The 26,190-nt window shown below is 44.1% G+C and overlaps 1 protein-coding gene across 1 annotated transcript in view; it reads right to left on the reverse strand.

Annotated features, from left to right (window-relative positions):
• MANBA (mannosidase beta) overlaps positions 1-26,190 on the reverse strand; it is an 894,686-nt gene that overhangs the window by 455,554 nt on the left and 412,942 nt on the right. The window lies entirely within an intron of this gene.

Here is a 26,190-nt window from a genome sequence, read left to right on the forward strand (position 1 = left end):
GCTATTCCGCCAGTGTTAGACATTGTGGATGATGTGTATACTGAATCCAGCTTAAATCCTGATTCCCTACCTCCAGCCCCTGTTAAACCTGACAGATACTACAGAGTCCTTGACTCACACAAATGTCTATATAAAAGCCCTGTTGCGGACCCTGAAACTATTTCTCAGGGACCCAAAGGAGTTAAGGCCTCATCAGCAAAGAATCCAGTTCCCTTGGACAGAGATGCCAGAGCATTAGACAGATGGGGAAAGAAAGTATATACGTCTGCAACTTCAGCAATGAGAGCCTTAAATTGCCCATTTCATATGTTAAAATATCAGCAATTTCTGATGTCTCAGTTGAAACAAAAAAATGCTTCCAGATTCAGATCCTCCTAATATTAAAGAAATGCAGGATTTATTGCATGCTGCTGAACAAGTGGGAAAACATACTTTGCAATGTGGTTTTGATTCTTTAGAGGCCTCCTGTACAGCAGCAGTTACAGGCTCTGTCATTAGAAGGCATGCCTGGTTAAAAGAACATACGTTACCAGATCATGTTAAAGCAAAATTATTGGATGCACCTTTGCAGCAGGATGTGTTATTTGGAGTAAAGGCAGAAGAGGTATTAAAGAAAATGGAGGATAAGGCAAAATCTATGCAAACGGTGAAGGATTTCTTACAGTTTCAGCCTCCTCGATTTAGCAGAAATTGGCAAACAAAGAATTGGTCCTTTCCAGTTACAGACAGAGTTCAAAGGGGCAGATACAAATGTCCAAGAGGTAGAGGTCAACCACAAGGTCCTTACAGGCCTTGACAATGGGGTGCACCAGGCCAGAAAGAAGGGGAAGACGGGCCCCAACCATATAAAAAGCAGCCCCAATGACTTCCCATTACAGCTGCCAAACAGCTCTCTCTTGCTAGCCCCCTTGGGAGGAAAACTGGCACTTTTCTATCACAATTGGTAAATGATCACCAAAGACAAATGGGTTCTCAACACTGTATCTCAAGGTTACAGGTTCCACTTTCACACTCTGCCAAGGTTAAAAGGAATGCCAAATCTGCCACAAAATCGATGGGCAGAGGCTCAAAAACAAATTCCAGCACTCAGACATGAGAGATATTCAAAAGGTACCACCACAGGAACAAGGACAAGGATTTTACTCAAGACTTTTTCTGGTGCCCAGAAAAGACAAAGCCTGGAGGCCCATTCTGGAGCTTTCTTCTCTAAACACTTACCTGGATGTTCCAAAATTCAAAATGTTGACACTACAGCAGCTTCTTCCCATGCTGGGCAAGAAAGCTTGGCTCGTGACCTTGGACCTCAAGGAGGCATACCTGCATGTCCCTATCAGACAAAATTGCAGAAGATACCTCAGATCATAGCTGGTTCAATGCACTATCAATTCTCTGCACTGCCCTTTGGCTCATCTACTGCGCCCAGGGTCTTCACAAAGTGCCTGGCACCAGTAATTGCATTTTGCAGACAGAAAGGAATTAAAATTTATCCGTACCTGGACGACTGCCTGATTCAAGCAGAAAGCACGGACATTCTTCTAAAGCATCTGGCATTTATAAAAAGTTATTAAGTTGCCTGGGATACACAGTAAACGAAAAGAAATCAAAACTAGTGCCCTCACAAGAGATAATATTCCTGGGTGCTAGCTTGAACACAATGGCCCAGGTGGCTCATCTCACGCCAGACAAGCAAGGACAATTGACTCAATACTTTTAATTGATGGTAACAAAGACCCAACTCCCTGCAAGAAAAATTCTGCAGGTTTTGGGTTACATGGCATCTTGCATAGTACTAATTCCATATGCCAGACTGCATATGAGGAAACTACAATGGAACCTAAAGAGTGTATGGTCTCAACACTGTCAAGGTTTGGAAACAGTTATACCACAAATTCCTTGCCTTCAACAGGAGTTTCGATGGTGGGCTCAAGCTTGTCACCTCAACAAGGGACAGCCTTTTACTCAATCCACAGCCAGGCAAACACTGACAACAGATGCATCACATTACGCCTGGGGAGCACACATGGCAGGAAAATGTATTCAGGGTAAGTGGCCCGCAGAACAAAGGCATCTTCACATCAATCAAAAAGAGATGCTAGCTGTACAAAATGCCGTTATAGCTTTCAAGGACCTGCTGCATTCAGGACAACTATTACTAAAGACAGAAAACACCACAGTTATGTGGTACATAAACAAGCAAGGGGGCACTCACTCCTACCCCCTCTGCAGACAAGCCATGACCTTGTGGAACACAGCTCTAAACTATCAAGTTCATCTGCAAGCACAATTCCTGCCAGGAGAGAAAAACACACTGGCAGACGACTTAAGCAGAAACATCATGGATCCCCACAAATGGGAATTGAATCCACAAATATTCAGAATGATAACACAGAAATGGTGGAGCCCGGACACAGATCTGTTTGCATCCCCAATGAACTACCAGCTACAGAAATTCTGCACAAGGAGTTACCATCCACAAGCATGGAAAGTGGATGCCCTCTCATTCAGCTAGAAAAACCTACGAGTATACGCTTTCCCACCACTACCTCTCCTTCCAAAGTTACTCATAAAAGCCAAACAGGAAGAGCCAAAGATTATCCTGATTGCACCAGATTGGCCACGACAACACTGGTACCCAATCTTAAAGAATTTAGCACAAGGACCACCCTGGATTTTGCCTCAAATCCCACATCTGCTGACTCAGCACAACAATCAGATACTCCACAGCCAGCTAAAGACCTTAAACCTAGCTGCAAGGAAGATTCCTTAATAAAGCAAGCAATGCCTCTCTCCAAAGCTGTTATGGATGTCATTCTGGAGGCCAGAAGGCCTAGTACCAGGAAAGCCTATTCGGATAAATGGAAGAGATTCTGTGCCTGGAACCAGGCTCACAACCTTGACACTCTCGTCCCAAACATTCCTTAGATACTACAGTATTTAACTGAGATGCTCGACAAAGGCCTCTCCTTTTCATCCATCAAGATCCACGCCTCTGCCATTTCTGCTCATTACAGCACGGATCCACCAATTTTCTCTAATCTTTTGCTAAAACAGTACCTCAGGAGGGACTAAAAACATAAGACCACCTCGTAGAGCACCTACTCCAACTTGGGACCTCAACTTTGTTTTGGAAAAATTAACTTTACCTCCTTTTGAGCCAGCTAGCACAGCAGAATTAAAATATATCTCTTGGAAAAAGTACAGTTTTGTACCTACCATAAATGTAGATGTTCGAGGATCTACATTGCTGCAGTCATAACCTGTGGGTAGTCCGCTGTCCTCGATCAGGCCCGAATACCAAAGAGCTGGGCTGGCGTCGGTCATTGTCGCCTAGAGCTGACATCAGTACGTCGTAGTACATAAGCGCATGACCGACGCCATATCCTGTCTTTTTTGCCCCAGATGTCAGAAGGCCTAAGAAGGAAAGAAGGCCAGAGCCAAAATAGTAAACGCCCAACAACCACAAACAATAGATGGGAAGGAGGGAGGGATAATTGGACTGCAGCAATGTAGATCCTCGAACATCTACATTTATGGTAGGTACAAAACTGCACTATGTTCTTCGTCTCACATTGCTGCAGTCATAACCTGTGGGTAGAATCCCAAAGCAAAGGAAAGGGGAGGCTGGCAAACTAAATAGCAGTCGGAGCTGCTAACATACCCTGTAAAACTGCAGTGGCAAACCCAGCCCTGGACTTGGAATAAAGAGGGAGATGGTAATGCTTAGTAAAAGTGTTCACTGAACTCCAAGTAGCTGCCTCCAAAATATCCTTAGTAGCTACACCCCTCAAAAAAGCAGTAGATGTGGCAGTAGCCCTAGTAGAATGAGGTCTGATCCCAGCAGGAACATTCTTCCCATGTTGAGAATAACAAAAAGCAATACATTGACCAATCCACTTTGAAATAGTCTGCTTTGAAACAGCTTTCCCTTGTGAGCCCAAAGCAAAAGAAACAAATAACTGTTGAGTCTGTCTGAACTCCTTAGTTCTGCTCAAATAGTAACGTAACTGCCTGTGGATATCCAAAGAATGCAAGACTTTTTCCCCCTTATTTTGGGGATCAGCATAAAAAGTAGGCAAATGAATAGACTGGTTCAAGGCCACACTAGAAATCACTTTAGGCATAAAAGTAGGGTTAGTTCGCAAAGAAACTCTATCCTTATGAACTATCAGAAAGGGTTCAACTGCCATGAGTACCTGCAATTCAGATACCCTCCTAGCAGAAGTAATGGCCAACAAAAAAGCAGTCTTCCAAGACAAAAACTTCAATTCAGACACAGCTGCAGGTTCAAAAGGAGGTAAAGTAAGTTTCTCCAAAACAAAATTGAGATCCCAGGAAGGAGTAGGAGCTCTACGTGGGGGTCTTATATTCTTTGCCCCTCTAAGAAATTGTTTGAACAAAGGGTGAGAAAATAAAGGAGGGTCACAATCATAGTGAGCAGAAATGGCTGCAGCATGAACCTTCACAGAAGAGAATGACAAACCCTTGTCCAGTAACTCAGTAAGATACTGAAGTGCAAAACTCAAATTAGGCACTGAAAAGTACAGTTTTGTACCTACCATAAATGTAGATGTTCGAGGATCCACATTGCTGCAGTCCTAACTATTGGGGTAGTCCGCTGTCCAGTCGGCCCGAATACCAAAGTATATGGCTGACGTCGGTCAGGGCGCATTAGACTGACGTCAGTACGTCAGGGTACTAATGCGCATGACCGACGTCATATCCTCAGTCTTTTCTTGCCCCAGATGTCAGAAGACCCTGAAAAGATAAGGCCAAAAACAAAAACTCCCAAAATACCTGCACCAGAAAATATAGATATACAATATATACACAAGTAGCAGAATATAACCTCACCTACACAACCACCCCTAAACACAGAGGGGAAGGAGGGAGGGTAAATTGGACTGCAGCAATGTGGATCCTCGAACATCTACATTTATGGTAGGTACAAAACTGTACTATGTTCTTCATTCCACATTGCTGCAGTCCTAACTATTGGGTAGAATCCCAAAGCAGAGGTAAGGGAGGCTGGCAAATCATAAGGAAGCAGGAACTGACAACATGCCTTGCAAAATAGCTGTGGCAAAACCAGCCCTAGACTTAGAGTAGAGAGGAAGGTGATAATGCTTAGAGAAAGTATGCACTGAACTCCAAGTAGCTGCCTCCAAAATATCCTTAGTTGCCACCCTCCTTAGAAATGCTGTGGAAGTGGCAGTAGCCCTAGTGGAATGAGGCCTAATCCCAGCTGGAATCTCCTTGCCATGATGGGAATAACAAAATGTAATGCAACACCCAATCCACCTAGAAATAGTTTGTTTTGACACAGGCTTGCCCTTTGAAGTCAAAGCAAAAGAAACAAACAACTGCTGAGACTGCCTAAAATCCTTAGTCCTGCTCAAATAATAAAGCAATAGCCTGTGTACATCTAAAGTGTGCAAAATCTTTTCCCCTTTATTTTGGGGATCTGCATAAAAGGTAGGCAAATGAATAGTTTGGTTTAAAGCCACACTAGAAACCACCTTAGGCATAAAGGAAGGATTAGTACGTAAAGATACCCTATCCTTATGAAAAATCAAAAAAGGCTCCACTGCCATAAGGGCCTGCAACTCAGAAACCCTTCTTGCAGAAGTAATGGCCAACAAAAAGCAGTCTTCCATGACAAGTATTTCAATTCAGCAGTAGCCGAGGCTCAAAAGGTTGTAGAGTAAGTTTCTCCAACACAAAATTGAGATCCCAAGCAGGAGTAGGAGCTCTCATTGGGGTCTTATATTCTTTGCCCTCTAAGAAATTGCTTGAACAAAGGATGCGAAAACAATGGTGGGTCACAATCATAGTGAGCTGAAATAGCTGCAGCATGAATCTTAATGGAAGAGAAAGACAAACCTTTGTCCAGTAACTCAGTAAGATATTGAAGAGCCACACTCAAATTAGGCTCAGTAATCTCCAAATTGTTTGCTGCACTCCAAAACAAAAATCTCTTCCATTTTTCTGTACACTTTCCTTGTACTAGGTCTTCTGGCTTCCATAATCACATTTAAAACTTGTTGAGGAAGCTGAGACCTGCTGTCTTTCAAAACAGAATATGCCAGGCTGTTAGATGTAGAGAGTGAAGCTTGACATTGAGCAAATGACCGTCCCTCTGAGACAACAGGTGTGGAATCAAGGGTAAAGGCCATGGAGGCTTCCTTACCAGACTCCTTAGTAATGGGTACCAGTGCTGCCGAGGCCAATGTGGAGCTATTAAAATCATCCTTGGCTTGTCTTGTCTGACCTTTAGAAGCACCTTTGGAAGAAGAGGCAGAGGTGGAAAGGCATACACATGAAGATTTTTCCAACTGAAAGAAAGAGCATCCACTTTCCAAGCTGTGTGATGAAATCCTTTCGTGCAAAACTTTGGCAGCTGGTGGTTTAGTGGAGAAGCAAACAGATCTATGTCTGGAGTTCCCCATGACACTGTCAATTTTGAAATACATGAAGATCCAGTTTCCACTCGTGGGGATCCATGATTTGTCTGCTTAATACATCTGCTAAGGAGTTCTGTGCCCCCGGCAGAAACCTTGCCTGAAGAGTTAGTTGCAGACTGAGCGCAGTCTCCCATAAAATCATTGCTTGTCTGCACAATGGGTAAGAATGTGTTCCCCTTGTTTGTTGATGTACCACATGACAGTTGTGTTGTCTGTTAGAATCAACACCTGCCCTGGAAGAAGTAACTCCTTGAAAGCCATTAATGCAAACTGAACTGCTAACATCTCTTTCATGTTGATATGTAGATGCTGTAGTCTGGCAGGCCACTTGTCTTGTATCCACTTTCCATTTAGATGAGCTCCCAAGCAACATCTGAGGCATCTGTCGTTAGAATCTGACTTGCCTCTGGCGGGTCACAGAGAGTCCCTTGTTTAGGTGACATTCCTGAGCCCACCACAAAAATTCCTTTTGAATGCAAGGTATTATTTGAATGACAGTGTCCAAATCCTGGCAGTGCTGTGTCCACAGATTTTTGAGATACCATTGTAGCTTCCTCATATGCAGTTTGGCATTGGGAAGCACCAGAATACAAGATGCCATGAACCCTAAGGCTTGAAGGACTGTCCTTGCAGTCAGCCCGGACTGAAGAGATAGATGATGGAAGTAACTGGAAAGATTCTTTTGTTTGTCCGGGGTTAAAAAGGCCATCTGGGCTGCTGTATTCAGTCTCACACCCAGAAAGCACATGTCTTGAGAGGGTACTAGACTGGACTTTATTTCGTTCACAGAATACCCTAGGCATCTTAGCACTGCTATGACAAATTCCAGATGCTGTAGAAGATCTTCTTTTCTTGAGCCAGAATCAGGCAGTCGTCCAAGTAAGGATAGATTTGGATTCCTTTTAGCCTGAAGTAAGCTATCACTGGAGCCAGAACCTTTGTGAATACTCTGGGCGCAGTAGATAAGCCAAAGGGCAATGCAAAGAACTGATAATGAGAATTTCCAGCTCACGCAGATACTTCCTGCAACTTAGTCTGATTGGCACATGAAGGTAAGCTTCCTTGAGATCTAAAGTTACCATCCAGTGATCCTTGCCCAGCAGAGGTAAAAGCTGTTGTAACGTCAACATTTTGAACTTGGGAATGTCCAGATAAGTGTTGAGGATAGATAAATCCAGAATTGGTCTCCACGTGTTCCCCTTCTTTGGTACTAGGAACAGGCGAGAATAAAATCCTAGGCCCCTTTCGGCACAGGAACTGACTGAATGGCCCCTATTTGGAGCAACAGAGAAATTTGCTTGTGAGCCTCTGTCCTTTGAAGAGGAGGAATGTCTGGCATGCCTTTGAAAGGAGGCAAGGTATGGAAATAAAACCTGTAACCGTGGTGAATAATATCCAGAACCCATCTGTCTTGGGTAATTAAATCCCAATTTTCTTTGCACAGACAGCCTTCCTCCCAAAGGTGCTGCCAGGCAAGAACGTACTGGCAGCTGAAAGGTAGGTCATTGGGTCTGCTTACGAAAGGACTGACCCCTGCCCTCACCAGAAGTCTGAGCAGGGGAACTCCCTGTCCTAGGCCTAAAAGAACCCTGAGCTCTGCCCCTACCACGTCTAGACCTACCCCTAGACTGGGAATCATAAGCAGGATAAGTCCATCCCTTAGTAGGCCAATTTCTACTAAACTTCGGAGGCTGCACCTGTAAAAAATCTTTAACAGTTTGCATAGACTTAGCCTTGTCCTCCATTTTCTTCAAAACTGCTTCCACAGGCGAACCAAACAACACATCAGACTGTAAAGGAGCATCCAAAATCCTTGTCTTAACATGCTCAGCTAAATTCTGATCTCTCAGCCAGGCGTGCCTACGAAGAACAGAACCAGTGGCAGCCACCCTGGAGGAGGCCTGTACAGCATCAAAACCACACTGCAAAGAATGCTTACCTACCTGTTCAGACACATGAACTAAATCCTGCAACTCTTTACACTCAATACCTTCAGCCAGAGCATCCACCTTAGATTTCAACTGTGAAAGAAGATAATTCTGATATTTTAACATGTGAAACTGACAATTCAACGCCCTCATGGCCAAAGTGGAAGAAGTATACACTTTCTTTCCCCATCTATCCAAAGCCCTTGCCTCTTTATCAGGAGGGACATGATTTTTAACAACTGAGGCCTTCACACCTTTAGGCCCCTGAGAGACAGTTTCTGGGTCTGCCCTAGGACTCTTAAGAAGATACTTATGAGCTTCAGGCACCCTATAATACCTATCCGGTTTAACTGGGGCAGGAGGCAAAGAATCAGGATTCAGGGAAGCCTCTGCAAACACATCTTCCACCACATTCAAAACAGGAGGTATAGCTAAAGGCCTATGCTGGGGTAAAACAAGAATTCCCTAAGCCTTTTCCTGGAATCAGAGAAATCTTGACCTTCCCATTTAAAATGCTCCCTCATGGAATGCAGAGTCTCTGAAAATGAAAAATCCTCAGGAGGAGAAGCAGAAGGAGTAGAATCATCCACATCAGAATCAGAATAAGGAGGTACTCCTGCAAGTCTTCAACCGAAGACTCGAAGCCTCCGAGCATTGCTCAAAACTCTGAAACTCAGGTTCCACCCTAGGCCTCTTATCAGGAGGGGGCATAGAACCCCTAATCATAGTAATCAAATCCTCTGCCATTTTAAGCATATGTTTCTTAGGCAAAGATCCTGAAGTACTAGGAGAAACCCCCACAGAGGCTAAACTTGGCCTGCCCCTCAAAGAAGCCTTGGAAACTGAAGGAGGCTCTAACCACCTTAGGAAGAGGGAAGAACAGCCACCTGAGAAGCCCCCTCAGCCTGGCCTACTTCCTGAGAGGATACATCCTGCAACAGTAAAGTCTCTTCCTGAGACTCCAAAGAGACACCTGGCAAAACCTCCGGCTCCACTGAGCCTTCCAAAGAACCGACGTCTGGGACTGTCGGTTCCTCCACCTAGGCTTTGCTGCTTTATCTTTGCGTTTTTAGCGAAGCGGCGTCGGAGCATCCGGCGGCATTTTATAATTAGCGTTCACAAACACTAACCTGGCACAGTCTAACCTTCTCTTAATAGTGCGTTTGTTAAATCTAGCACAAGAGCGGCATCCAACAACGTCGTGCTCAGGCCCTAAACAAGGTATACACAAAGTATGGTAATCCCTATGAGGTATCTGTTTCCCACAAGAAATACAGTTATTCACTTTTTCTGACATCCGGTTAAATACTGAGGCAAGAAAAAAAGTACAGTTTTGTACCTACCATAAATGTAGATGTTCGAGGATCCACATTGCTGCAGTCCTAACTATTGGGTAGTCCGCTGTCCAGTCGGCCCGAATACCAGAGTATATGGCTGACGTCGGTCAGGGCGCATTAGACTGGCGTCAGCGTCAGGGTACTAATGCGCATGACCGGCGTCATATCCTCAGTCTTTTCTTGCCCCAGATGTCAGAAGACCCTAAAAAGACAAGGCCCAAAATACCTGCACCAAAAATATGTACAATATATACAAAAATATATACAAAAATATCAGCATATAACCTCACCTACACAACCACCCCTAAACACAGAGGGGAAGGAGGGAGGGTAAATTGGACTGCAGCAATGTGGATCCTCGAACATCTACATTTATGGTAGGTACAAAACTGTACTATGTTCTTCATTCCACATTGCTGCAGTCCTAACTATTGGGTAGAATCCCAAAGCAGAGGTAAGGGAGGCTGGCAAATCATAAAGAAGCAGGAGCTGACAACATGCCTTGCAAAATAGCTGTGGCAAAACCAGCCCTAGACTTAGAGTAGAGAGGAAGGTGATAATGCTTAGAGAAAGTATGTACTGAACTCCAAGTAGCTGCCTCCAAAATATCCTTAGTTGCCACCCCTTAGAAATGCTGTTGAAGTGGCAGTAGCCCTAGTGGAATGAGGCCTAATCCCAGCTGGAATCTCCTTGCCATGATGGGAATAACAAAATGCAATGCAAAACCCAATCCACCTAGAAATAGTTTGTTTTGACACAGGCTTGCCCTGCGAACTCAAAGCAAAAGAAACAAACAGCTGCTGAGACTGCCTAAAATCCTTAGTCCTGCTTAAATAATAGCAATTGCCTGTGTACATCTAAAGTGTGCAAAATCTTTTCCCCTTTATTTTGGGGGTCTGCATAAAAAGTAGGCAAATGAATAGTTTGGTTTAAAGCCACACTAGAAACCACCTTAGGCATAAAGGAAGGATTAGTGCGTAATGATACCCTATACTTATGGAAAATCAAAAGGGCTCTACTGCCATAAGGGCCTGCAACTCAGACACCCTTCTTGCAGAAGTAATAGCCAACAGAAAAGCAGTCTTCCATGACAAGTATTTCAATTCAGCAGTAGCCGAGCTCAAAAGGTTGTAGAGTAAGTTTTTCCAACACAAAATTGAGATCCCAAGCAGGAGTAGGAGCTCTACGTGGGGTCTTATATTCTTTGCCCCTCTAAGAAACTGCTTGAACAAAGGATGCGAAAACAATGGTGGGTCACAATCATAGTGAGCTGAAATTGCTGCAGCATGAATCTTAATGGAAGAGAAGGACAAACCTTTGTCCAATAACTCAGTAAGATATTGAAGAGCCACACTCAAATTAGGCTCAGAAATCTCCAAATTCTTTGCTGTACTCCAAAATAAAAACCTCTTCCATTTTTCTGTACACTTTCCTTGTACTAGGTCTTCTAGCTTCCATAATCACATTTAAAACTTGTTGAGGAAGTTGAGACCTGCTGTGTTTCAACACAGAATATGCCAGGCTGTTAGATGAAGAGAGTGAAGCTTGACATTGAGCAGATGACCGTCCTTCTGAGATAACAGGTGTGGAATCAAAGGTAAAGGCCATGGAGGCTTCCTTACCAGACTCCTTAGTAGTGGGTACCAGTGTTGCGAGGCCAATCTGGAGCTATTAAAATCATCCTTGGCTTGTCTTGTCTGACCTTTAGAGCACCTTTGGAAGAAGAGGCAGAGGTGGAAAGGCATACACATGAAGATTTTTCCAACTGAAAGAAAGAGCATCCACTTTCCAAGCTGTGTGATGAAACCCCTTTGTGCAAAACTTTGGCAGCTGGTGGTTTAGTGGAGAAGCGAACAGATCTATGTCTGGAGTTCCCCATGACACTGTCAATTTTTGAAATACATGAAGATCCAGTTTCCACTCGTGGGGATCCATGATTTGTCTGCTTAACACATCTGCTAAGGAGTTCTGTGCTCCGGCAGAAACCTTGCCTGAAGAGTTAGTTGCAAGCTGGCAGTCTCCCATAAAATCATTGCTTGCCTGCATAGAGGATAAGAATGTGTTCCCCCTTGTTTGTTGATGTACCACATGACAGTTGCGTTGTCTGTTAGAATCAACACCTGCCCTGGAAGAAGTAACTCCTTGAAAGCCATTAATGCAAACTGGACTGCTAACATCTCCTTCATGTTGATATGTAGATGCTGTAGTCTGGCAGGCCACTTGTCTTGTATCCACTTTCCATTTAGATGAGCTCCCCAAGCAATGTCCGAGGCATCTGTCGTTAAAATCTGACTCGCCTCTGGCCGGGTCACAGAGAGTCCCTTGTTTAGGTGACATTCCTGAGCCCACCACAAAAATTCTTTTGAAGGCAAGGTATTATTTGAATGACAGTGTCCAAATCCTGGCAGTGCTGTGTCCATACATTTTGAGATACCATTGCAGCTTCCTCATATGCAGTTTGGCATTGGGAAGCACCAGAATACAAGATGCCATGAACCCTAATGCTTGAAGGACTGTCCTTGCAGTCAGCACGGACTGATGAGATAGTTGATGGAAGTAAAGGGATAGACTCTTTTGTTTGTCCGGGGTTAAAAAGGCCATCTGGGCTGCTGTATTCAGTCTCACACCCAGAAAGCACATGTCTTGAGAGGGTACTAGACTGGACTTTATTTCGTTCACAGAATACCCTAGGCATCTTAGCACTGCTATAACATATTCCAGATGCTGTAGAAGGTCTTCCTTTTCTTGAGCCAGAATCAGGCAGTCGTCCAAGTAAGAATAGATTTGAATTCCTTTTAGCCTGAAGTAAGCTATCACTGGAGCCAGAACCTTTGTGAATACTCTGGACGCAGTAGATAAGCCAAAGGGCAATGCAGAGAACTGATAATGAGAATTTCCAGCTCAGCAGATACTTCCTGCAACTTAGTCTTATAGGCACATGAAGGTAAGCTTCCTTGAGATCTAAAGTTACCATCCAGTGATCTTTGCCCAGCAGAGGTAAAAGCTGTTGTAACGTCAACATCTTGAACTTGGGAATGTCCAGATAAGTGTTGAGGATAGATAAATCCAAAATTGGTCTCCACGTGTTCCCCTTCTTTGGTACTAGGAACAGGCGAGAATAAAATCCTAGGCCCCTTTCTGATACAGGGACTGGCTGAATGGCCCCTATTTGGAGTAACAGAGAAATTTGCTTGTGAGCCTCTTTCCTTTGTGGAGGAGGAACGTCTGGCATGCCTTTGAAAGGGGCAATGTATGGAAATAAAACCTGTAACCGTGGTGAATGATATCCAACACCCATCTGTCTTGAGTAATTAAATCCCAATTTTCTTTGAAAAGAGACAGTCTTCCTCCCAAAGGAGCTGCCAGGCGAGAATCTACTGGCAGCTGAAAAGGCAGGTCATTGGGTCTGTTTACGAAAGGACTGACCCTGCCCTCACCAGAAGTCTGAGCAGGTGAACTCCTGTTCTAGGCCTAAAAGAACCTTGAGCTCTGCCCCTACCACGTCTAGACCTACCCCTAGACTGGGAATCATAAGCAGGATATGTCCATCCCTTAGTAGGCCAATTTCTACTAAACTTGGTGGCTGCACCTGCAAAAATCTTTAACAGTTTGCATAGACTTAGCTTTGTCCTCCATTTTCTTTAAAACTGCTTCCACAGGCGAACCAAACAACACATCAGACTGTAAAGGAGCATCCAAAATCCTTGTCTTAACATGCTCAGCTAAATTCTGATCCCTCAACCAGGCATGCCTGCGAAGAACAGAACTAGTGGCAGCCACCCTCGAGGAGGCCTGTACAGCATCAAAACCACATTGCAAAGAATGCTTACCCACTTGTTCAGACACATGAACTAAATCCAGCAACTCTTTACACTCAATACCTTCCGCCAAAGCATCCACCTTAGATTTCAGTTGTGAAAGGAGATAATTTTGATATTTTAGCATGTGAAACTGACAATTCAACGCCCTCATGGCTAAAGTGGAAAAAGTATACACTTTCTTTCCCCATCTATCCAAAGCCCTTGCCTCTTTATCAGTGGGAACAGGGTTTTTAACCACAGAGGCCTTAACACCTTTAGGTCTCTGAGAAACAGTTTCCGGGTCTGCCCTAGGACTCTTAAAAAGATACTTATGAGCTTCAGGCACCCTATAGTACCTATCAGGTTTAACAGGAGCAGGAGGCAAAGAATCAGGGTTCAGGGAAGCCTCTGCAAAACATCTTCCACCACATTCAACACAGGAGGTATAGCTAAGGGCCTATGCTGGGGTAAAACAAGAATTCCCTAAGCCTTTTCCTGGAATCAGAGTAATCCTGGCCTTCCCATTTAAAGTGCTCCCTCATGGAATGCAGAGTCTCTGAAAATGAGAAATCCTCAGGAGGAGAACCTGTAGGAGTGGAATCATCCACATCAGAATCAGAATAAGGAGGATACTCCTGCAAATCTTCACAGAAGACTCAGAAGCCTCTGAACACTGTTCAAAACTATCAAACTCAGGTTCCACCCTAGGCCTCTTATCAGGAGGGGGCATAGAACCTCTAATCATAGTAATCAAATCTGCCATTTTAAGCATATGTTTCTTAGGCACAGAACCAGAAGTGCTAGGAGAAGCCCCCACTGAAGCTAAACTTGGCCTACCTCTCAAAGAAGTTTTGGCAACAGAAGGAGAGGCTCTAACTACCTTGGGAAGAGAGGGAAGAACAGTTACCTGAGAAGCCCCCTCAGCCTGGCCTACCTCCTGAGAAGGCACATCCTGTAACAGTAAAGTCTCTGCCTGAGACTCCAAAGAAACTCCTGGCAAAACCTCTGGCTCCACTGAGCCTTCTAAAGAACCGGCGTCCGGGACTGCGGTTCATCAACCTAGGCGCTGTTTTGTCCTTGCGCTTCTTGGGAAAGCGGCGGAGCATCCGGCGGCATTTTATAATTACAACGCTTCCCAAACACTAACCTGGCACAGTCTAACCGTCTCTTAATAGTGCGTTTGTTAAACCTAGCACAAGGCGGCATCCAACAACGTCGTGCTCAGGCCCTAAACAAGGTATACACAAGGTATGGTAATCCCTATGAGGTATCTGTTTCCCACAAGAAATACAGTTATTCACTTTTCTGACATCGGTTAAATACTGAGGCAAGAAAAACCAAAATGTTCCCCAGCGGGTACTTAGCCAACTCGATTCGGTCTGAAACTCCGACTTGAAATATTTCAGAACGCCAACCTGCACTCGCAAAACTGCTTCTGCATCGGACCATGCGGCAAAAGACTGAGGATATGGCGTCGGTCATGCGCATTAGTACCCTGGCGTACTGGCGTCAGTCTAATGCGCCCTGACCGGCGTCAATATACTCTGGTATTCGGGCCGACTGGACAGCGGACTACCCAATAGTTAGGACTGCAGCAATGTGGAATGAAGAACATCAAAATATTCCCCAACGGGGTACTTAGCCAACTTTGATTCGGTCTGAAACTCTGACTTCAGAAACTTTCAGAACGCCAACCTGCACTCGCAAAATTGCTTCTGCATCGGACCATGCGGCAAAAAAGACTGAGGATATGGCCGGTCATGCGCATTAGTACCCTGGCGTACTGGCGTCAGTCTAATGCGCCCTGACCGTCAGCCATATACTTTGGTATTCGGGCCGACTGGACAGCGGACTACCCCAATAGTTAGGACTGCAGCAATGTGGAATGAAGAACATCATCAAAGCCCTTTGCTGTGCACCAAAGAAAAAATCTCTTCCATTTATCAGCATAAACTTTTCTAGTACTAGGCCGCCTGGCTTCCAAAATGACATCTAAAACCTGTTGAGGAAGCTGAGATCCCACCGGCTCCATCACAGAATACGCCAGGCTGTCAGATGCAGGGACTGCACCCGAACATTGAGAAAATGATTGTTTGACTGGGATAACAAATGAGGAACCTGTGGCAGAAGCCAAGGAGGCTCCTGAATTAAACTCCTCAACAGAGGATACCAATGCTGACGTGGCCAATCTGGTGCTATTAGAATCATGCAAGGCTTGTCCCGCCTGACTTTCAAAAGTACCTTGGGAAGAAGAGGCAGAGGAGGAAAAGCATAAACGTGAAGGTTGCTCCAACTGAAAGATAGAGCATCCACTTTCCAAGCATTTGGGTGGAACATCTTTGTGCAAAATTTTGGCAGTTGAAAATTCAGTGGAGAAGCGAACAGATCTATGTCTGGAGTTCCCCTAGCCACGGTCAATTGTTTGAATACCTGAGGATCCAGCTTCCACTCGTGGGGATCCACAATTCGCCTGCTCAATACATCTGCTAGGGAGTTCTGTGCTCCTGGCAGAAACCGTGCCTGAAGATTGATTTGCAAACTCAGAGCAGTCTCCCACAAAATCATTGCTTGTCTGCAAAGAGGGTAGGAATGGGTTCCCCCCCTGCTTGTTGATGTACCACATGACTGTTGTGTTGTCTGTTTGAATCAACACCTGTCCCGGCTGAAGGAGGTCCTTGAAGGCCATCAAAGCAAATTGGACTGCTAACAACTCCTTCATGTTGATATGCAAATGTAGTAGTTTGGGAGGCCACATGTCCTGTATCCATTTCCCATTGAAGTGTGCTCCCCAAGCCAAGTTCGAGGCATCCGTCGTTAGGATCTGACTCGCCACTGGTCAGGTCACAGAGAGTCCCTTGTTTAGGTGACATTCCTGAGCCCACCACAAGAATTCCTTCTGGATGCAAGGTATAATCCGAATCACAGTGTCCAAACCGTGGCAGTGTTGAGTCCACACACTTTTGAGATACCACTGTAGCTTCCTCATATGCAGCTTGGCATTGGGAAGTACTAGAATGCAAGATGCCATGAACCCCAAGGCTTGAAGGACTGTCCTTGCAGTCAGCCTGGACATTACTGATAACTGCTGGAAGTATAGATGAAGAGTTCTTTGTTTGTCTGGGGTCAGAAACGCCATCTGAGAAGCTGTATTCAGTCTCACACCCAGAAAGCACATGTCCTGAGAGGGCACTAGACTGGATTTTATTTTGTTCACAGAATACCCTAGGCACCTTAAAACTTCCATTACATACTGGAGATGTTGTAGTAACTTGTCTGTTTTGAGCAAGAATCAGGCAATCGTCCAGATAAGGATAAATTTGTATTCCTCTCTGCTGGGCGCAGTAGATAAACCAAAGGGCAATGCAGAGAACTGATAATGAGAAGTACCAGCCTGAAATCTCAGGAATCTCCTGCAGCTGGGCCTGATAGGGATGTGAAGATAGGCCTCTTTGAGATCCAGGGTTACCATCCAATGATCTTCACCCAGCATAGGTAGAAGTTGTTGTAATGTTAACATCTTGAACTTTGGAATGTCTAGGTAGGTATTGAGAATGGACAAATCCAGAATTGGCCTCCAAGTGTTTCCTTTCTTTGGCACTAGGAATAAACGGGAATAAAAACCTAGGCCTACTTCTGATGGAGGGACCACCTGAATTGCCCCCATCTGTAAAAGTAAAGAAATTTGCTCCAGAGCCTCCATCCTTTGCTGAGGAGGCACATCCGGCATGCCTTTGAAAGGAAGAAAAGTGTGAAAATAAAACTTGTACCCGTGATTTATTATATCCAACACCCATTTGTCCTGGGTGACCAAATGCCAGTTTTGTTTGAAAAGTCCCAACTTTCCTCCTAGAGGAGCTGCCAGTAGAGAAGGGTCTGGCAGCGGAAGATACAGGTCATTGGGTCTGTTTACGAAAAGGCTGACCCCTGCCCTCACCAGAAGACTGTGCAGGAGAACTCCAAGTCCTAGGTCTGAAAGTACCCTGAGCGTGAGCTCTGCCTCTACCACGCCTGGACCTGCCCTTAGACTGATAATCCGACGAAGGAAAAGACCATCCTCTAGCATGCCAATTCCTACTAAACTTAGGGGGCTGCACCTGCATAAAATCTTTGACCGTCTGCATAGACTTAGCCTTATCTTCCATCTTTTTCAAAACCGATTCCACATTAGGACCAAAAAGTACTTCAGATTGAAGAGGAGCATCCAAAATCCGAGCCTTAACATGCTCTGACAAATTTTGATCCTTAAGCCAGGCATGTCTACGAATAACTGAACCTGTAGCAGCCACCCTGGATGCAGCCTGAAGAGCATCGAAGCCACACTGCAAAGAATGCTTGCCAACTTGATCTGATGCATGAACCAACTCCTGGAGCTCCTGACACTCTATACCCTCAGATAAAGCATCCACCTTAGATTTCAATTGACCTAACAAAAAATTCTGATACTTCAGCATATGAAATTGGCAATTCAAAGCCCTCATAGCTAACGTAGAGGAGATGTACACTTTTTTCCCCCATTTATCTAAAGCTCTAGAATCTTTATCCAAAGGAACTGGATTCTTAGCCACAGAAGCCCTAATACCTTTCGGACCTTGAGTAATAGTTTCTGGATCAGCTCTAGGACTCTTGTACAAATACTTATGTGCTTCAGGAACTCTATAATACCTGTCTGGCTTGACAGGGGCAGGAGGTAAAGAATCAGGATTAAGGGAAGATTCAGAAAAAACATCCTGAACAACTTCTAAGACAGGAGGAATAGCCAAGGGCCTATGCTGTGGCAGAAACAAAAATTCCCTGAGCGTTTCGAGAATCCGAAAATCCTGACCTTCCCACTTGAAATGCTCCCTCATGGAATGCAAACTCTCAGAAAAAGAAAAATCCTCTGGAGGAGAAGCAGAAGGACAGGAGTCCTCCGCATCCGAATCCAAATAAGAAGGGAATTCCTGAATTTCTTCAGCTGAGGAATCAGAGTAGTCCGAGGAATGATCCATCCCCTCTAAATCTGCCTCCACCCTAGGCCTCTTCTCTGGGGGGGCATAGAACCCCTGATCAAAGTAATCAAGTCCTCAGCCATTTTTAACATATGCTTTTTAGGAACAGGGCCTGGAGAACTAGAACTATGACCAGGGCCAACATGACAAGGTTTGGCCTTAGTATGGGCTTTAGCCACTGAAGTAGAAGGCCTAATAACCTTCTGTAAAGATGGAACTACAGACACCTGAGAAGCACCTTCAGCCGGGCCTAACTCCTGAGAGGCCAACTCTCAGGTTCCCCATGGAATTCAGCCGAACCCTCGGCAGGATCCACAGGTTCAACCGGAGGCTCCGTAGAACCGGCGTCCGCAACGGACGACTCATCCGGTTTAGACTTATCTTCGCTTTTAGCGGTGGGCGTCGGAGGATCCGACGGCATGTTATAGTTACACCTTTTACCAAAAACAAGCCTGGCACAGTCTAATCTCCGTTTAATGGTGCGCTTGTTAAATCTAGCACAAAAGCGACACCCGACCACGTCGTGCGCAGGCCCTAAGCAAGGAATACAGAAAGAATGAAAATCCTATGAGGTATCTGTTTCCCACAAGAAATGCAATTATTAATTTTTTCTGACATCCGGATAACTGAGGCAAGAAAAGACAAAGATTTCTAGCGGTACTTAATAACTTGGTCTTTGGTCTGAAACTCGATAAATTAAAATTTCAGAGCGCCAACGGCACTTGCAACGCTGCTTCTGCTTGGACCAGCGGCAAGAAAGACAGAGGATATGGCGTCGGTCATGCGCTTATGTACTACGACGTACTGACGTCAGCTCTAGGCGACAATGACCGACGCCAGCCCAGCTCTTTGGTATTCGGGCCAATCGAGGACAGCGGACTACCCACAGGTTATGACTGCAGCAATGTGAGACGAAGAACATCTGCTCTGCTCCTGGCAATAACATCAGCATGAAGAGTTTCAGAATTACAGGCACTAATGGCAGTCGAACCTTTCCTCATTTTCCACCAGGACAGGGTGTCTTTAAGAACTAACCCTACGTTTATGCCAAAGGTGGTATCAAGTGTGGCTCTAAACCAAACTATTCACTTGCCAACTTTTTACCAAACTATTCACTTGCCAACTTTTTATCCAAAACCACAGAATAAAGGGGAGAGACTACTGCATTCTTTGGACATTCATAGGCAGTTACGCTTCTACTTGGACAAAACCAAAGCTTTCAGAAAATCTGAGCAATTATTGGTAGCATATGCTGCAGGAGCACAGGGAAAAGCCATTTCTAAACAGACTATTTAAAAATGGATAGGACATTCTATACGTTTTCGCTATACACACCATGGGAAACCTGTACCTAGCAGCATTAGATCTCAATCCACTAGGGCAACAGCCACTTAAACTGCCTACCTCAGAGGAGTGCCTACCAAGGATATTTTGGAAGCAACAACATGGAGTTCTGTGCATATCTTCACCAAGCATTACCATCTGCCTCTTTACTCTAAATCCAGAGCTGGTTTCGCCACTGCAGTGCTGCAGGGCCTAATAGCCACCACTAATGCCTTATGGAACCAGCCTCCCTACCTCAGCTTTGGAATTCTACCCAAGTGTAATGACTGCAGCAGTGTAACACGATGAGCATAGTACAGTTTTGTACCTACCATAAATGTAGATGTTCGAGTGTATACACTGCTGCAGTCCAGGTTACCCTCCCTCCTTCCCGTCTTACTTGCTGGTACATACCTATGTCTTCTACCCTTTACCACCTATGGGGAGTATTTGCTGGTAGCTGAAAGTTGTTGTTTGCTTTTCTTATGTATGTTTTATTAGCAATATAAATTGCCTACCTATTTGGGGGCACCTGACATCTGGGGCAAGAAAAACTGAAGGAAATGGCGTAGGCTGCATCTTTTATACCCCTGCCGTACTGATGTCAGGGAGGAGGCGACAGCAACCGACACCAGACCAAGACTTTGGAACTCAGGCCGACTGGGGAACCACCTGACGGCAGGATAACCCAAGTGTAATGACTGCAGCAGTGTCTACACTCGAACATCTACATTTATGGTAGGTACAAAACTGTACTTTGTGTGTGGCCCCACGTCCCTGTCTACTAGGTCACCTCTTAGGGGTGTGTTGTCAATATGATAGTTACCAGGGGCGGATGACTTCCCAAAGGATACTATTATGCATATCTTGGAATTTAGTTTTAGTCCATGGTTCTGGCACCACATTTGTCTGTGTCAGCCCTTCCTGGAGAACATTTGTGTTGGTGAGTGATTCAATGACAGCTCCTAATTTCCAATCTTCAGCCAGAGGACACTGATGTTCATAGGTAGGTACTAGGCTATTGGCCCTAGGGCCTATATAAGCCTAGCCAAAGGTACCCTTGGCTTTCGCCACCCAAGAAAATTAATTTCCTGTGCCACTGTTGAGCAGAGCCACAGAAGTGATCCCCCTTAACTACAGAGAAGCATATGCCAAAAGGAGCAGTCCCAGCATAAATCACAGAGGGACTCCACTTGTGACTGCTCTCTTTGTAGATGTAGACTCCCCATAATTTGTTGGGTCCTGTAAGTGAGCCAGCTGGTTATCCACTGGGTTACATAAGGGTTTGTACCTAATCTCTTAAGTTTGTCAACAATGCCCAAATGGGAGTTTGCATCAAATGCCTTGACCAGGTAAAGGTAGAATGTGTGAACCATTTTGCCCTCATCTACTGCTTTTATGACCTTCTCAAAGAAGTCCACCAGGCTGTGTAGGCATGACCTGCCCTTGAAGAAACCACATTGGGTTGGGTCCAGTGTCTGAAGGTTTTCCATGTCTTACTGATCATTTCCCTGATCATTCTTTCCATGGCTTTGAATATGAGACTAGTAAGACTTATTGGTCTGCAGATGGCCCACGTTTGTGCAGAGAGATGACTGTTGCTGCTCCCCATTCATAAGGCATGAAGCCGGTTTGGAGGCTACTGTTAAATAGCAATTCCAGATGGCCTGATAGATCACGTTTCATGCTATTTAGAAGGCATCTTAGGATACTGTCTGGGCCCACTGATGCAGTGTTCTTGGCCATAGAGAGAGCATTAAGGACCTGTTCCCAAGTGACAGCAGAGGGAGTTATATTTAATGGTATTTCCTGAGAAAAGTTTGATGGAGCGAGAGGGGTAAAGTTGGAGCTGAATTTCTCAGCCAGTAGGTTTGCTATATCTTTTGGCTCGGTATAGGTGGCTCCTTTTACAATGAGCTCTGCACACAATTGTGCATTGCCTTTGAGGTTGCAGACACAGCTAAAAATGCCTTGTAGTTGCCCTTGGCCTGGGAGGTCAAATTTACCTCAAACTTTGCTTTGGCAGACTTTATTTGTCCTCTGAGCTATTTGCTTAGTTTGATGAGAATACTTTTATCCTGCTAGATGCTGGACCTTCTAATTTTTGCCATGATTTTCTTCCTTCTGTTATATAGCCCTTTGATGCAGTGATTCCACCAGGGTGGCTTGTTTTCTTACTTATATCTGTACTTCTTCCTGGTGGGTACAGCTGCCGCTCTGCAGCTATTAACATGCTTGCATAGGGTTTCTGTGAACTGTTCTTCATAGGCAGCAGTGTTGTTCAGGGTTTATGGGGACTTGAAATGTACATAATAGTAGAAAAAGTTAGCCTTAGAGTAGTGCCTGAGTATTCCAAAGTTAGCTAGGGTTCCAGGTTTTATTTTTACTTCAAAGGAGACCATTTGTGGTCTGACCTTAGACATTACACTAGGGGATGTGCAGCATTCTCCCATATTAGTGTGGACCAGCTCCATTATGGCTGCACCCCTTGTTGATGTACTGACAGTCTGGTCCAGGAAGTTTGTGTATGCAAAATCCTGGAATCCCTGTGCTTCTATGTTTGGTGTTGTATATGATTCCCAGTTAACAGTGAGGTAATTAAAGTCGCCCATGAATATGGCATTGAGTTGGATGGTGAGTGTTACCATCAAGTTTAAATACATGGTATGAGTTTCCTGGATCACAGAGAGAGACCTATAGCTTGCAAGGAAGTATTGGACTTTTCCTATGTTGATTTGAATATGGAGAAGCTCAACTGCATTGTCCTGTTTGACCAGCCTTGAGGTATATTTATTTTTGATGTAAATAGAGATATCTCCACCTTTACTCCCCATCTGTGTAGTAGCTGGTCTAAATGTGTGGAAAGCATTACAACCCTGCACAGTCAATAGTGCTCTCCAAGGCCTTAAACCATGTCTCAGTGACCTCATAGACATCAGCATTCTCTAAGGTGAGCTTCTAGGGAGTGGAGGTTTTTGTTTAGACTCCTAGCAAAGATTCTCTAAAAGGGCCTAAAAAGGCACTATGGGGGAGGATGATATTTTTGAAAGCCTAGAGGGGAAAGGTGCAAATCATTCCTGGCAAAGCAGTGTGATCTGTTGACCATCTCCTTCCAAGCTGACAAATATTGCACCCCCTTCAAATGACACCAGAAGCTAAGACAACTATTAAAGTCACTCATCTGTTGTTCATATTGTGGCATCATCCTTGGAGAAGGTAAAATGTTGCTCAGTGCTAGGCTCATACCAACCTGGGACACATATTCCAAGAGCTCCATGATGTCTCTATTCATGTAGTCTAGGGAGGTACATCTCAGGTCATTTACACCCACATGGACTATGACTGAGTCATACTGATACTTGTGATCCAATCTGAGTGAATGCATAATGTGGAGGATCCTAGCTCCTGATAAGCAACTGACTGGCTTTCTATTTAGCCAGCTTGGTGACAGGGATATCAGTGGGTCAAAATGGAGTCTTCAATGACCAAAATGTCTGACTGTGTTGGTGGCTTGCCTTATGGGCTTAGAAGTAGAGGCTCCATGATATGTGGCTCTATGTGCTGATATGGGTGTTTTGAAAGAGTGCATTCAGGGTTGCTGAGGGTATTTATGTATACTTTGTCTAGGGGGTCTTTGGGGTTTAGCAAGGTTACATTTAAGTGCCTCAGCATATGTGGGTCTATGTGTCTGCTTTGCATTGTGTGTGATGGGTGCAATGTGTATACTACTGACAACCATATTGATATTAGGAGTGTGAGAGCTTTGCCTCCAGTGACATTGTGTAAATACATCTCTCATACCATATCAGTTTGTTTGAGAATTAACTGGTTTGTCAGTAAGCATGAGGTAATTTCTACATTGCCTCTGGATGCCCATATCCTCCAAGCTGCTAATGGAGGTAATGGGGAAGTTCATATCCATGACAACAGAATTTTTTATTGATTACATAGTTGAAGTGAGAGTATAAAGTAATGTCAGGAATATCCGGTTTACAACTCTGGGGGCAGTGCTTGTCACTGCAAGCTAGTTGTCCTGTGTGCAACTAGGTATTGGTGAAATTTCAATGGTGTTTTTAAAGAAAAATGTCAACTCCAGATGCTTGTGACTACATAGGGCACTGCCAAACACCTGAGGTGAAACAAATAAGTACAGCCTGATGACTTATGGATAAAGTGTTTAGGCAGATATTCTGAAGTTGGAAGCAAATCAAGTGGTACTTTGAAAACAAAGAATTAGCTTGTCAAGAATGATGAAAAGAGGGTAGTCACCTGAATGGCTACTGCCTGGCTTCTACTAGTACTGGTCTCACCATAGCTTCACTCTGTTGGGATACAATGCTCCTTTGCTTCTTCTCTCACCAAAAGCAAAAGAGTAGCACCAATCCCAAGATGAGAAACAGGCTACAGCCTGTTTGGTGATCCACAGTCTTGACCAAGATGGTGTAAGGGTCTGTAGGCTTGTTGTAGCCTTTTCCTGGTAGATTCCTTGAATAGCAACCAGACCAATCACAAAGATCAAGCAAAGACCCTCACTTCCCAACCAGAAAGAGTCAGGAATATATGCACTCTCACCAGGAGCAAAGTATAAACATAAATTCCAAACTGGAACTTGTGAAGCTGTTATTAGGCTTTCCAGTGATCAGCAGGCTCCAGGAAACAATGTTACTTTGCTCTTTCTCTCACAAGGAGCAAAACAGAAGAACTAATCCCAATATGACTACTGAGAGGCAGAATGTGGGCTCACCAGTAACTGGTGGTCTTGGAGTAGATGTTGCAGATTTTAAAGGTAAGATGTAAAAATGGGTTAATTCTGTAATAGTTGCAGTGTGCACTAAGCAGTTAGATACGAAAGAGGGGATAACTTAAGCTTTAGCTATCTTAATGGAGCACCACTAATTTTAAAAGAGCAACACAGATTTGAAGGGGTAGGCACTTTGTATTCTGGTTGTGGGATGATCAATAAATTTAAATAGTTGAAGGGGGATGATTTCACAAAATGATAATTTTGTGCTTACTCTCAAATAGCCAAATGGGAAAGGAGATATGTGGTCAAATTAACATAAGGGGCAGATAACTAGAAAAACAGTGGAGTTTAAAAACAGCAGCACAAGGGTGTTTGGGTGGGGAAAACTTAATTTCTCTGTGACTCGCAACAAATACAGCTGTGGTCTCTTTCTTCATTTAAATATGCAATTAAAAGCATCCACTGAAGGACTACTCCAGTATAAAGATCTTGGAATAATCATGAATGCCAATATTTCCTTTGGTACACATGCTTAATTGATGAGTAATAAATCTATGCATCAAATGGGATACAGGTTTAAAAATCTTAGCACAATAAATCTGGCATTTACATTACTATAAATCAGGCCAAGCTTACAGTACAATAACATTTTTTGCATATACAATGTATATCAGTTGAATTACCTTGACAGAGTACAAAGAAAATTCATGAAGAGAATTTTACTTCACAGAAACTACACTTAGAATAACAGATGCAAACCTCTCATTTATTTACTATTAATTATCGTTACATCTGTGGTAAGTTAATATGACTACAGTCCTTCATGACCCTAGTTTACAAGCTATCCTGGACATAAAAATTTACAGCTGTAGCTTAACATGGAGACATCAGGCTATGCTGTTTGATTTAGCTACTACGATGACTCAATTATATCACTCTTACTTAACTCAAAGATTGATGACATTATGGAAAAATTTACCACTTCATATTAGAGAAGGTGAGAACTTAGAATCTTTTAAGAGATAACTAGATTCATGGGATGGTAAAGTGTTCGACCCAGAAATCCTGTAAGCTTTATTAGATGGTGATACAGTCTTAATGCTGGTATACAACTTATGAACATCATCAACTCTGAGATTACATACCCAAATGTAAATGTAATATCAGAGTTCATTAAATGCTGCTCAGGTCACAGTCTCAAAGACCTATCTCACCAAACACACACTGACACACATTTCACACAACCTACAGCAAACACAGCTATATATATACACTCAGACTTCTTCCTCAAAAAATACCTCATCGATCACACAAACTGTTAACAGGACCAAGCACCCCTATCCCTAGGTCCAACAAATGATAAATCACTCATGCACCAAGTGCTCCTCTTCTATATGCATCAAGCAGTCATCCAGTCACTCCAACCAGAGAAAACAACAAAACATTCTGCTGATCACTCACACAAATTCCAGCACTTCACAATTCAAGCTTCAAGCACTACTATCCCTATACGTCAACTACAAGAAAACAATCAACAATAAACTCTGAAGCATCCACACAAATCCTTGCCTTATGAAAGCCCCAATTCCTGTATGATCAACCACTCCCC

The sequence above is a fragment of the Protopterus annectens genome, chromosome 2.part0 (assembly GCF_019279795.1).
Source record: "Protopterus annectens isolate FY-2018-M chromosome 2.part0, PAN1.0, whole genome shotgun sequence".
NCBI classification, from domain to species: Eukaryota; Metazoa; Chordata; order Ceratodontiformes; family Protopteridae; genus Protopterus; species Protopterus annectens.